At 43.0% G+C, this 13443-nt stretch overlaps 1 long non-coding RNA gene across 2 annotated transcripts; it reads left to right on the top strand.

Moving 5' to 3' along the window:
- Positions 1-2798: 2798 nt before the first annotated feature.
- On the top strand, positions 2799-7863 carry LOC150042153 (uncharacterized). 2 transcript variants are annotated; one of them, XR_016533621.1, is made up of 4 exons: positions 2799-2851; positions 4975-5128; positions 6781-6837; positions 7481-7863. It is a non-coding gene; the product is annotated as an uncharacterized LOC150042153 (long non-coding RNA). The 2 variants fall into 2 exon arrangements; XR_016533622.1 differs by having other exon boundaries at positions 7216-7530.
- Positions 7864-13443: the final 5580 nt, after the last annotated feature.

The raw sequence follows: 13443 nt of genomic DNA, 5'->3' as shown, positions 1-13443 counted from the left end.
GAAGGCCTGGAGTGTTGATTTCTCACACATACAGTACGGTAGTCCCTTTGAGCTGTTAAAGCTTCTGTTTGGAAGCTTTAAACCAGGAGAGAATTATGGGGGAAAGATGGTGGAGAGGTACAGAATGCCCAAGATATACCTGGTATTATCCATTGTGCCCCAGATCCACTGAAAAAAAACCCAAAACAGCACTGGCAGGGACATGTCTGTACCTTTTTTTTTTTTGGTTGAATGTGGGGCTTGAACTCAGGGCCTGATTAGTACTCTATGACTTTGCACCACAGTGCTACTTCCAGTTTTCTGGTGATTCATTGGATATAGCGTCTAGGCTGGCTTTGAACCATGATGCTCAGATCTCAGCCTCCTGAGTAGGATTATTGGCATGAGCCAGCAGCACCCAGCTGTCTGTGCATCCTTGAGATAGGAATCCCCATTGTTGGATGGGTTCACATGTAGCCAACAATAGATAGGGTTGGTAGCAATCCCTTGACCTGGTAGCTAGCCTTGATCCTGTGTCTGGGGGCTTGATGGCTGTTGGAAAATCTTGTCTGGCTTTGGTTTGTGCAGCTGGGGCCTCCTAGCTCTTCTCCACAAGTCTCTTACTGTCCAGTGGTCTTCCTTCCCCCACCTCCCAAGTGCTGGGATTACATTGTATATGGCTGTGGAAGTAAGTAGTTCTTTTGGAATCAGGCAACATGTACCCTTTGCAGTGGGAGCTCCCGGAGCTGCCTATGCAAGTATGTTTTACGTTCTTAAATGCTAACTGAATTCTGAGTGCGTAGGCTTTTAGAAACCATTCTACACTCTAAATATGAAGTGTAAAAAAAAAGAAATCTTTACACAGAGACTCATGTGCAGGCCTGTTGCTCCAACATCATCATGGGAAATATAAAATATCTCCTATTTGTCTGTTAGTGGAAAATGAGGGGGAAATGATGTCCCGCCTAAATATTGGAATAATGGTAATTTCTTTTAACAATGGAGCCATTGAAAGCATAGATGTAGGTATACCAGAATGAAGTAAATTTTAGGATCTATTATAAAGAGATCCATATGTAACATGCTTGTATGAGACTGACATCTCATGCCTGTAAGGCTCAGATCCACCAAAAATCCAGAAGTAGAGCCTAGGCTCAGCTGGAGAGGAGGAAGCTGAGGGACAGAGCCTCAGTCTGGAGAGGAAGAAGTTGCAGGACAGAGCCTAGGCTCTGAGTTCAAGACCCAGTAACCACTCCGCCAAACACACATTTGTCTGAGTATGAGTCTCTATCTACGTATCTCTTTTTTATCTGTTTTTTGTTTGTTTTGTTTTGTTTTGTTTTGCCAGTCCTGGGGCTTCAACTCAGGGCCTGGGCATTGTCCTTGGGCTTTCTCAAGGCTAGCACTCTACCCCTTGAGTCACAGCACCACCACTTTCTGTTTTCTCTGTGTATGTGGTACCAAGGGATTGAACCCAGAGCGTTGTACATGCTAGATAAGCACTCTACTACTAGGCCACACTCCCAGCCCCGTTATCTGCTTTTATATGTACACTTACATTTATTAAATGTACCTAAACTACATTGAGAAGCCTACTTTTAATAAATGCATTTCTGGCAAGATTTGTAAGACTAGTATTTTGAGGAACAGTTCTTCATTTGAAATGCTTTGGTTCTATTTAATTAAAAAAACACAACTATACACCTATGCTACTTAAAACAGTTTCTTTTAAAAAATTATAAATCATTGGATAAAAGCTTATTCTTTTAGCATCAAAGGAGTCAGCTGCACAAATGTACAGTGACTTGGGTTGGAGGTTAAAGTTAATTAACCAGGCAGAATCAGGTCCTTGACTAACCTGCGGCTGTTGGGCTTAAGGTTTGAATCTTTTTTTTTTAAGCCTCCAGATACAAAGACAGACCCCAACTGGTTCCATCTAAGTTCAGCTATTTTGAGTTGAATCTAAACAGAGAGGAGGAGGGCTCAAGTTGGGGGCACAGGGAGGGGTTTCTCATTTCTCAGCTACATTAATTCAGCACAGAGACATTTCTGATGCCTTACTCACTGCCTGTGGAGAAAGCTTGAAATAGCCTTGAGGGTATGAAAAGAGGGGAAAAGAAAGCAGTGTATCTTAAATATCCTGTAGATTTTAGGAGCAGAACAACTGTAATTTCCTTAATTCTTACATGAGCTCCGAATTCTTTCCTTTTTCTCATGCATAGGAGGAAACTGAGGCTGGCAAGGGCAAATAATTTTCCCCCCCAAGGCCATCCACTTGGTCAGCTGAGATTTGAGTCCCTGACCAGTGAGGTCTACACATCTTAGGATAGTTCTATCAGGCTAGGATTTGCAAGTTGATGCTTATCTGCAGTGGACAGGATGGGGCCAGTTTAGGAGTGACGAGGTCCAGGGGACCCATCTTCTCATTCTTGTGAAGTAGGAAAAAGTAGTTTTGACAACAGTACATGCAGACATGAAGTCTAACAGGGGAGTCATATGAGTTTTGAGGATAGAGATGCTAGAGAAATTCCTTGTTTGCTTCAAAATCCTTTCCTCTGGAGGCCTTCAATCATTCATTTGTGTCTCATAGTCAGCATAAATGTTTTCTCCAGTCAGAAGGGAGCTTTTTAGAGTCAAACATTGTCCAGAAGCAGAGTGATGAAGATGCGGCCCTCTGTGTGAGTACTGGACCCATGCATCCAGCTTCCTGTTTCCATGCAGACATTGCTAATCACTCACCGAACATGTCCCTACTTGATGTGGAATGGAGCGTGCAATATTTCCCAGCACAGCCCCTCAGAGTTCTAGAATTAGGTAAACAGATTAGCATTGATAATGGAACCTGTCTGTTATGCAAGCAGTAAGTGCAGTGGTAAGCATACATCTGGGAGCCAGATGTTGAGATTTGAGAGGGAGGGGATGAGACAGAGACAGATAGAATAGTTTAATTCAGTGATTTTTAGTCCATGACTAGCTGCTCACAAGGGATGACAGGGTTGGGGAGTAAGGAGCTAAAGTTCTGGAAACTACCTGACTGTTAGTTAGTTAGTTAATTAATTTTCTGTTGGTCATGGGACTTGAAGTCTGGTCCTGGGCACTGTCCTTGAGCTCTTTTTCTTTTCAGGCTAGCACACTGCCATTCTGAGCCACAGTGCCACTTCTGGTTTTTAGGTGGTTAATTGGAGATAAGAGTTTCATAGACTTTTCTGCCCCTACTGGCTTTGAACCTTGATCCTCAGATCTCAGCTTCTTGAGTAGCTAGGAATGCAGGTATGAGCCACCAGCACCTGTTTTATTATTATTATTATTATTATTATTATTATTTATTTTTTTGTACTGGGATTAAATTCAGGGCCTTGTGCTTTCTAGGTAGGTGCTCTATTACTTGAGCCCTGTTCCCAGTCCCTTGGCTTTTAGTTTGGTTTTCAGATAGGTCTTGTATTTTCTCCCAGTTCAGCCTTGAACTGTCATCTTCCTACCTCTGCCTCCCAGGTGGTTGAGATTATAGGCAACTTTCAACAACCTTTCTTTTCTTTTTAAATCGGAGGCACTGAACAATCTATAGTCAAAATACATTTTTGTTTCACTCAAATACTTTTAAGAAGCTGTAGCTTCTTGAGAAAGTTTGAAATTCTCCATGGTGCACGCTCCTTTCTGTGTCCTCCAGAGAAGGTTGAGACATTTTCCTGGAAAGGTAATTTTGGCTCTAGTGAAGATGTCACCATCTGCTTGCCTGCCGGGCAGCTGGCCTGGCTGAAGGAGAGCTGGGGCTAGCTGCTTTGAGATCTGGGAGAGTAGGAGGTCCAGGGCACAGGTTGGGGAGGGGGATTGTTTGTGGCTCCCAAGGCTGTTCTTGGGTAGGGTCTTCCTTCCCCAGGCACCTGCTCAGTTGGGGAAGCCCCTCCAGCATCTCCCTCCGGCTGACTCTCGCTCCTGGCTTTCCTCCCCATCCTCTGTCAAGAGCTCCAGGCTGCCTGCCATTCCTGTTGGCACTGGCAGCAGCCAGAACAGTGCAGGCTTTCCTGGCAGCGGGGTCCATGACTGCTTCATTTCTCCTTCTGCTCTTTCAATTCTTCTGTCTTTTTCTCCATGGCCTGGTACCCAGCAGCCTGTGGCCAAAAAGGGCATTGATTACCTTTTTTTAAAAAAAAATTTTTTTGCCAGTCCAGAGGCATGAGGCTTGAACTCAGGGCCTGAGCGCTGTCCTTGGGCTTTCTCAAGGCTAGTGCTCTACCACTTGAGCCACAGCACCGTTTCTGTGTATGTGGTACTGAGGAATCGAACCCAGGTCTTTGTGCATGCCAGGCAAGCACTCTACCACTAGGCCAAACTCCCAGCCCTTACCATCTTACCTCCCCCCTTCTCTTCTCTCAGCCTTCACCCAGTAGGGATAGATTGCCCGCTTTCCCTCCCTCCCTTCAACAGGCAAGTAACAGACATGGGACGTGGGCTCTGACATTGCACAGGGCTCGAGTTTCCCCCTATCCCCATTTCAACCAACAAACCAACAGTAGTGCACACCTGAAATCCCAGCTCCATGTTGAAGCATAGACAGAGGAGGATTATGGTCCAAGGGCCCACTGAGCTGTCTTCTAGAGAGATCTTTCTATCAGCCAGGCCTTGGTGGCTGACATCTATAATTTCTGCTGCTCAGCAGGCAATGATTGGGAAGATGGCAGTCTAAGGCCCTCCTGGGCAGAAAAGAGCCTATTTCGACAGACAAGTGGTGTGTGTGTGTGTGTGTGTGTGTGTGTGTGTGTGTGTGTGTGTGCAAGCCTGTACGCACACACGTGTATGGTTTGTGCTTTTTCCATTATCGGCAAGTGCGATCTTGGCAGACATGGGAAGATGACATGCTAGATGATCAGGTAGAGAAAGCACCTTAAAGAGGAGCAGTACACACCAGCCAGCATTGATTGATTACTGATCAGTGCATCTGTAAATATCTCAGACCCAACACTTTGACCTAGGTGCTCTTATGATCTCATGTTACAGGTGACTGAAGTGAATTGATGAATGAACTTGTCACTACCGGTGCTTGAACTCAAGGCCTCACACTCATATTCCTGCCTGCTATCCCCAGCTGCATGGCTGGTGCTCTACCACTTGCCACACCCCTAACTTCTGGCTTTTTGATAGTTTATTGGAGGTAAGAGTCTCAGGGACTTTTCTGCCAGGACTGGCTTTGAACCGCCATCCTTAGATCTTAGACTTCTGAGTAGCTGAGATTACAGGTGTGAGTTATCAGAACTCTTGAGATGAAAAAAGGAATTGCAAGGAGAGTGACTTTTCTAGAACATGAGAATGCTTGGGAAGGGTCCTTCTCTTCCCTTGGCCTTTCCCTCAGGGAGATGTCCTTTGTCCCCTTACTGGCCTGGTTGCAGCCACAATGGCCTTATAACATCCAAAACAGCAGTGGCACCCTCCTTGGAGCCAATTGGTGTAACCTCAGAGGGGTGTGCCTGCAGCGGACTGATTTCTAGTTCTATTCTTCTCCCCTGGAGATGGGGAGGTGTGGATGGAAAACAGCAGCTACAGCAACAAAAATCTGAGGCTGAAGCCTAAGGCTGGATTCAAAACCTTTAATTCAGAGTGAAAGACTTTAATCAGGCTATAACTTGGCTCCATTCCTAAATGCTACCATGTTAAGAAAGGATAAGAAATAACAACAATAATAATTCAGAGAATGCAAATAATAGTCCAACCTAAAGCCAGGAATAGGTCAAAACAGCTGTAGTTTCTCTGGGAATGAAACATTCCACTCTTTAAATTATTGCAAGGAAATGTATCTTGTTTTCCCCAACTGAGCCTGGAAGTGAATTTTTAAAAAAAATCTATTACTGCTAGTTACTGATTCAGCAAGAGTTGCTTTATTGTTATTGTTGTTGTTTGCTTTTCTTTCCCTTTTCCTTTGCAAGCCACTGTCCACCTCCATCTTTTTCTGCCCTTTTTCTCCTGGGTGTACCAGAGGAACCTTCTAAGTAAAAAACAAAACTTCACTTTGTGTGTGTATGGCCAAGATTCAGATTTGCTATGATTCATTGGAAGGGGGGAGGGGCTGGCAGAATTGGAGGGAGAAAGGACCCATGGAGCCTCTCAGATGTAAATAATTCAGGGTTTGGAAGTGCTCATCTTTGGACGTATTGGAGCCATTGGGAGTGTGGACGGCTGGGAAGCAAAACTGCTGAGGCAAGCAGGAGAGAAGCAGAGTCACTGGCCTGGATTGGGTCAGCCAACAGAGCAGCTGCATGTGTTGGAGAAGCCAGCCCATGTGGGGCATGGCGGGGGGCCCAGATCTGGGGATCCCCGGACTCTCAGAACACATGAGGCTCAGTGTCAGGGGAGCCTCTTATTACACAAAAAAAAAATCTCAGGGAGGTGTAACACTCACAGCCTAAGAAAAGGGAACAGTGAAATCCTAAACAGTATTTAACAGGAATAAGTTAGTATGAGTGTATTCCTATTAATATACTATGAATGATATATTAATAACATTAATGACATAGTATAGCAATATATTCATGAGCTAAGGTTAATAGAGCTGATTCTAATTAGTATTAATAGAACTCTTACCACATACGAGGTTACTTTTCAAGTCAGGTAAGTATTCTCTCTCCTTTTTTGCTGGAATTTGAACTCAGGGCCTCATGTCTACTCAGCAAGCACTCTTCTGCTTAAGCAATGCCCCCAGCCCTCTTTTGGGGTTGATTATTTTTCAGATAGGGTTTTAATTTGAATCCTCCTACACAGCTGGGATTACATGTATGCGCTACCATACCTGATTTTTTTTCTTTGAGCCAGGTTCTCGGTCTATATCCCAGTCTGACCTTGAATTTGTGATCCTCCTGCTTCCTCTTTGTGAGTACTGGGATTCCATGAATTTGTGCCACTAAATCGCTGACATTGATTTCCTTTCCTTTCCTTTCCCCTCCCTCCCTCCTTCCCTCTTTCTTTTTTTATTTTTTCTTTCTTTCTCCTCTTCCTTCCCCTCCCCTCCCCTTCCCTCCCCCTCCCCTCTCCTCTCTCTCCCCCTCCCCTTCCCTCCCCTCCCTTCCCCTTCCCTTCCCTTCCTTCTTCTGCTAAACCAACCTTGAATTCCCCAGGACAAATCTGATTCAATCATGCTCTTTCATCCTTCTTCTAAATTACCAGATTCCACTGGCAAATATTTTTGAGCATGTTTACTTCTATGTTCTTTAGGAATATTGATCAGTAATTGCATTCACTGTCCAATAGGATAAGCCTGGATTACATGATGCTCCATGCAACTAAATCTAAATGGATTACATTATGATGTAAAATTGAAATTCCACTGCTTTGGATATTCCAGACACATCTGAAGTCAAATCCATGGATTAGAAGTCAAAACCAATAATATTGGATGGTACCAGCATGTCTATCATATTGGACAGCACAGAGAGCTTTCCCTGCAACCTAAGCTTTTGTATGTCTTTGAGCAGAGTTCAAACTTTGACGTTTATCTGTTGTCTTTTATCCTTAGTGTGGTGGTGGAGCTCTTTCCAGCCTTGGAAAAGAAACTCTGTGATGGATCATCTGACATCTGTTTTTTTTTCCCTACCCCTAAAAGTGTTCTTTAAATTCCCAGCCTAGGAGGGGGTCAGCTCAGTATTATGTAAAAGCAAGGTTTAGTTTCATTTAAAAAAGGGAAAGGTGTTTTAGTTTGGCCAGTTCTAGGCAGAACCCAGAAGTGCTCTTATAGGATGCATATTTCACAAACCAAGATTTATTCCAGAACAAAGCTCTAGCATAGCAAAGGTTTTGTCTGGCCAAGTGGGATCCATCCTTACTTTGCATGAGCAAACCTGCAGGTACAATATTTTACAAGGCACATCTCCTTTCAATAATTAAATACCTATGCCAGCATGTTGTAATTTCTAAGGACATAAAGATCACAGAGAAATAGAGCGCTTTATAGTCAAGCAAAGCTCAGGGAGGGTTGTAGATGGGGGGTGGTTTAGGGAGGGTTGTTAAAGAGGAGTATTCTGCTTAATGAGAATGAAAAGGAAATTGTAACTTGGTTCCAAATTGTTCACTGGGGTCAGGAGACATGGAGTAAGAAGGGCAGTGCTGAGATCTCAAGCCCAGCTGGGACTCCAGGATGGGCTCACATCATTGATTTTTTTTAACTCTGTGAAGGAAGGCTTTCTCTTGGACATCTTGTGTCAAATTGGAAAAGAGATTTTTGTAACGGACCCCTCCACCCACCATCAGAGGCTCTGTACGAATCATATCCCTGAGATGCTGCTGGGTTTAGACAAGCTAGGATTTCTAATGGTGGTTTTCCCTTTCAGTGACCTTGGGCAAACCAGTAACCTCTCTGACCCTCTCTTTCTTTTCAGGGAAACAGAACAACAAACCCCATTCTCTTAGTGTGAGATCTGTGGGCCAGCCCCACTACTACTCTCAAGAGCTCTTGCTATAACCGTGGCTGTGTGGGCCACTCTTTTGGGAGGAGTGTCATAGTCCCCCCAGCTGGGTGGTTGGGGGTGAGGGGTGTTTGAGGGGACTAATAGAGAGAGGGGAACATTTTCATCCTTCTCAGCCCCCATTCTTTTCTAAGTTAGGATGAAGTTTAGATCAAGGGCCAGGACCTTGACTCCCCCTGCCCCCATAATTGTGAGCGGTTAAAAGAGGTTCAGGCGAAAAATACAGGCAATGGTCACAAAGGAGTTGGAGACTCATTGCCACCAGGAAGTCAAACACCATTGCGGAGTGAGGTGCTCTCGGAAGGCAATCGGAGGAGGATGTGTTTGGACAAGCAGGGATTAAAAAGAAGGGTATCTTAGGAAAAATGGTAAACACCATTGAGCATTATGAAGGGTTGGCAGTGCAAAGTGTCTGTCGGACTGTGGGAGAGTAAGCAGGATGTCCTCATAATAGTCCCATATGTGCCTGTGGTCCAACTTGATTTAAAATTTTATGTCTACAGGAGAAATGCCAGAGTAAAGAAATCGCGGGGGAGGGGTGTTTCCAGACATCAGGGATACCCGTGTGGCTCCACAAACAGCGCACGCACCTTTTTACCCAGACAGTTCTATTAATATTGGATTTCTGCTATGATTATAAAACATCATCCGACACAAGCTGTGCGGTAACATTTCTCCCCCAGCAACCAGGGAGCCCGGAGAAGCTGGATTGTCATTTGCAGGAGACAAATGACAATAATCCCTAGAGATGGGATGTGCAGAAAAAGATATAATCCTATTAAGAGATTGCCATTGTGCACGTTGCCTCTTGTGGTCCCAAGTGCAGATGCAGGAAGGAGACAAGGGGGCCTGTAACAGCTATAGGAAGGAGCTCTCCCTGCAGTTGGCAGTGACAGCGCCCTGCCATTTCTGAACAAGGGTCCTTGGGGTATCGGATCACAGTAAATGACTGAGGGGAAATGTACTCAAGAAAGGTGATAGACCTGAACAACTGGAGTTTCACTTCTGAAGGACCTGGAGGAAGCCTGGCCATGACTCAATTTTTTTCATATATTTTTATTGTAATTAATAGAAGGGTTACATTATATTCATCAGATAGAAGGTACATTCATAAATATTGATACCCTTTCTCATGTCATGGTTCCCATTTCCCTCCCCCTCTCCCCATACATCTTGATTTTCCCCCTTCCCTCTCCTATTTCAATTAAGCGTATATAAAATATATCAGATAACAAGGTGAAATATTGTAACAATATGAGATAAAGGGACAGCAAAAGGACAACAATCACTCATTATATGGCTTCTGTTTCTATATCCTAGAGATCCTTTCATTTAGCATCATACTGTATGGCCTTATGTATCTAGGTTTTGCTCTATTGTGAACCTCTCCTAGGAGAGCCCAAGGTTTCTACTGATTATTGTAAATGAGGGAAACCATTGAGCCTATGTTCCTTTGAGTCTGGCTTCCTTCACTTAATATGATTTTTTTCTAAGTCTTTCCATTTCCTTACAAATGGGTGATGTCATTCTTTCTGAGAGCACCATAGAATTCCATTGTGTATAAATACCACATCTTGTTGATCCACTCATCAACTGAGGGACATCTGGGTTGGTTCCATATCTTTGCTATGGTGAATAGTGCTGCAATGAACATTGTTGTGCTAGTGGATTTAGTAGGTCCTTGTTTCTGGACGATTGGTAAATGCCAAGTAGTGGAATTGCTGGGTCATAGGGAAGCTCTATATTTAGTCTTTTGAGGAACTGCCATACTGCTTTCCATAGAGGTTGAACAAGTTTGCACTCCCACCAACAGTGTAGTAGTGATCCCTCCTGTCCACCTCCCCTCCAGCATCTGTTATTATTAGATTTCTTGATCCTAGCCATTCTAAATGGAGTGAGGTGGAATCTTAAAGTTGTTTTGATTTGCATTTCTTTTATGACCAGAGATGCCATGACTCAAGTTTTACACTCTTAGAGCAAACCCTGTAACTTCATTGGGTTGAGGACCAGGTAGTTGGAGTTCTAAGTATGTGTGAGATCCATCAATCGGTAAAGGATAAACTATTATTATTATTATTATTATTATTATTATTATTTTATTATTATTTGTGCCAGTACTGGGCCTTGAACTCAGGGCCTGGGCACTGTTCCTGAGCTGCTTTTTTTTTTTAAATTGTTGAAGGCTAGCATTCTACCACTTGAGTCACAGCTCCACTTCCAGGTTTTTGTTGGTTAATTGGAGATAAGAGCTTCATGGACTTTCCAGACCATGATCCTCATATCTCAGGCTGGCTTTGAACCATGATCCTCATATCTCAGCTTCCTGAGTAGCTAGGATTACAGGGGTAAGCCTCCAGCATGGGGCTTAAGGTCTCTATTTGAGTGATGAAAATGAAACCCTTTAATTCATGCTATGTTTTAATGGGAAATGGAAGGGAGTGAATATTCAATTTATGACACCAGGAAATGAGCACACGTGCACATGCAGATTTTAATATTTAACAGTGAAGATTAAGACATTCACTGGCCCCCAAGCAATCACTTTGGATTATTTCATGCTCCATGCTTGCTACTCAGTAAGATACCAGCATGGTGTAGAAGAAGAGACATGAGTTTTAATAGTAGAGACATGTGGTGGGTTCAAGCCTAAGCACAACCATTTTCCAACTCTGGGACCTTGGGTAACTTCCTTAAACTCTTGCAACTTTGCTATTCTCATTTGTGCACTAGAGATACTATTCTCTGAAAAGTAGTAAAATATTAAATATTCAAGTAAATTATGATCAAAAAGAGTTACTTGTTTTTTGTCTTGGTGAAGGTTGACACCTCTTAGTTTACCTCTTAGGATCTCTTTCCTTCCCTTTCGGTTAATACTACTTTGATGATGGTGATAGTTGCTGCTGTTGTTATTATTACTATTATTTTAGTCCAGGTGGTTTGGATAGAGATCAATCTGATCCACAGGCAGATAGATATACCAATCCAGTCCATTTCTCTGCATCTATGGGATTGGTCCAGGGAGGTCATGTGATCAAAGATGGCCAATATGACCCCACTGTCTTTCTGGTTTATAGAAGGAAAAGCTCTATGGCTCTTCTGGGTGCTGAAACTATATAAGAATATCCCTCGAGGGAGTGGTGCTGTGGCTCAAGTGGTAGAGCACTATCCTTGAGCACAAAGAGGCTCAGGGACAGAGCCCAGGCCCTGAGTTCAAGCCCCAGAACCAGCAAAATTGAACTCAAAATTGAGTTTGGGGCTTGAACTCAGGACCCTGCAGTTGTTATGCAAACACTCTACTGGAGTGACATCCCCAGTCTTTATTTAGAATTACTATGCTTTGAGATTTGCAATAGAGCAAAACCTTGATACATAAGGCCATATAGTATGAAGCTAATTGAAAGGACCTCCAGGATATTGAAACAAAAGCCATATAACGAATAATTGTTGTCCTTAATGTACTATGTTGTCTCTCATCTCCTTTGCTGTCCCTTGGTTATCTCATATTGTTATAGTATCTCACTTTGTTATCTGATATATTGAATTTATTTGTATTTGGTTATTTGATAGGGAAGGGGGGAAAACCAAGACAGGTGGGGGGTAGGGAAATGGGTACCAAGACATGTGAAAGGGTATCAATGTACGTGAATTAATGCACCTTCTATCTGGCAAATATCATGTAACCCTTTTACTAATTACAATAAAAAAATGCAAAAAAAAAAGAATTGCTATGCTTTCCCATGGAATCTTTACAACCTCTAACTAGACTTGCAGAGCTATTTCACCAACACGGAGTTGCCTCATGGTTCTGTTCGGGGCTTAGGTCTTTTATTATTTATGTAACAGTTCCCCTACATTATAGTTCTGTTTGACATGCTCAAGTCACTTCCTGTCTCTGACTGGACGCTGAGAGCTGGAGGGCCTCAAGCAGGATTAGATGGGCATGGTTCTGTGGGTGGGTATTATCTTCACTTTACACAGGAGCAGAGATGTTCAGACAACCCTTTGCAAACTGTCAACTGTCATGGAGCCTTGTTGGAGTAGAAATAGATATTGAACTCAGGTCTTTGGGACTACAGAGATCTTCAGGATTTGGCTGTGTATGTGTATGTGTAATTATATATATGTATATATATATGTATATATATATATATATATAATTTTTTTCAAAGGATTCGGCTAAGAACAAAAATCCCTTTTGAGAAGGAGGAAATCTTTTCAATGTGGAGAAGTATCTTAAAAGGTTCTATATCTGGGTCCTTTCAAACTTGAAATTTATATGCAAGGAATAAAACCAGACGAGAATGGATGGTGTTGGGATAAAACGAACAGGTTTGTGTCTTTTCTGAGCTGATTTGTCTCAGTAAATCCCCAGAAAATATCGCTTGTCTCATTTTCCCTTCAAGCCTTTTGTCTGAGTTTCAGCTGAGATTTTTCCCCCTCTCTCGTTCTTTGTAAATTCTCTTGATTTTGGTTATATAACAGGAGCAAACAATTGCCTTTACTGAACAAAAGTCTCAAATGAATAGCTATCAATGGTAATACTAGTAATTAACAGTTTTTTTCTCTGTCGTGCCTGCCCGAAACTGCTTTTATTGATTTATTTTGACTCTGTTCCATATAGGACAATTTTCCAGCTTGCACAAACATATGCTTATCTTCTTTTGGGCCCAACTATCTTGGACTCTATTTCAAAAAGAGCGTTAACTCTTCAGGACAGAGCTGACAGCAGACCAGAGGAAAGGAATTGGGGTGCCTCAAATGAACTGTACACTGGGAAAGATTATCAATGAGTGTGAAACATAGAGCACCTCTTAGTTTGAAGTTTGACATCCTGGCTTTCCTTTCTGAATGAAATTGGAAATTACACAGAATTGGGGGTGAGCGTGGTGGAGGGTGGCAAGATGGAGGGGTCCATCCAAACAAAAAAAGCCAAGGTCAGAGGGGAGAAACAGTGCAAAGAAAGAACCGGTTGGCTACTGGCAGCTCGCGCTTACTCAGGAGGCTGAACTCAGAGGAT

The sequence above is a fragment of the Megascapheus bottae genome, chromosome 36 (assembly GCF_031878675.1).
Source record: "Megascapheus bottae isolate mThoBot1 chromosome 36, mThoBot2.hap1, whole genome shotgun sequence".
Taxonomy (NCBI): domain Eukaryota; kingdom Metazoa; phylum Chordata; class Mammalia; order Rodentia; family Geomyidae; genus Megascapheus; species Megascapheus bottae.
Note: the sequence above shows the minus strand (reverse complement) of the source record. Positions and strands in the feature narration are given on the sequence as shown.